The sequence below is a fragment of the Haliaeetus leucocephalus genome, unplaced genomic scaffold (assembly GCF_000737465.1).
Source record: "Haliaeetus leucocephalus isolate CR32 unplaced genomic scaffold, Haliaeetus_leucocephalus-4.0 Scaffold214, whole genome shotgun sequence".
Lineage (NCBI taxonomy): Eukaryota > Metazoa > Chordata > Aves > Accipitriformes > Accipitridae > Haliaeetus > Haliaeetus leucocephalus.
In genome coordinates, this window is record NW_010972650.1 from 26,307 (window position 1) to 26,631 (window position 325).

The 325-nt window shown below is 64.9% G+C and overlaps 1 protein-coding gene across 1 annotated transcript in view; it reads left to right on the top strand.

Annotated features, from left to right (window-relative positions):
• Positions 1-325, top strand: part of PDE1B (phosphodiesterase 1B, calmodulin-dependent) — a 5,320-nt gene that overhangs the window by 171 nt on the left and 4,824 nt on the right. The gene's annotated exons all lie outside the window — the stretch shown is intronic.

Below are 325 nucleotides of genomic sequence, written 5' to 3' on the forward strand. Positions count from 1 at the left end.
AGGGAAACCTGCCACCCCCTGCCTGCACCCCTGCCTGCACCCTTGCCCTTGCCCCTGCCCATTTCCCACAGGGGGCGTGCCCCCTCCCCAGCGCTGGGTGCTGAGCTCCAGATGCTGAGTGCAGGATGAGCCGTGGGTGCTGATCTCTGGGTGCTGGGTGCAGGAGAAGCTTGAGGGGCTGGATACTGAGCTCCGGCTGCTGCGTGCAGGATGAGCTCTGGGTGCTGTGTGGGTGCAGGCTGAAGGGTTTTCGGTGCAGGATGAGCTCTGGGTGCAGGGTACCGGGTGCAGGATGAGCTCTGGGTGCAGGATGAGCTCTGGGTAC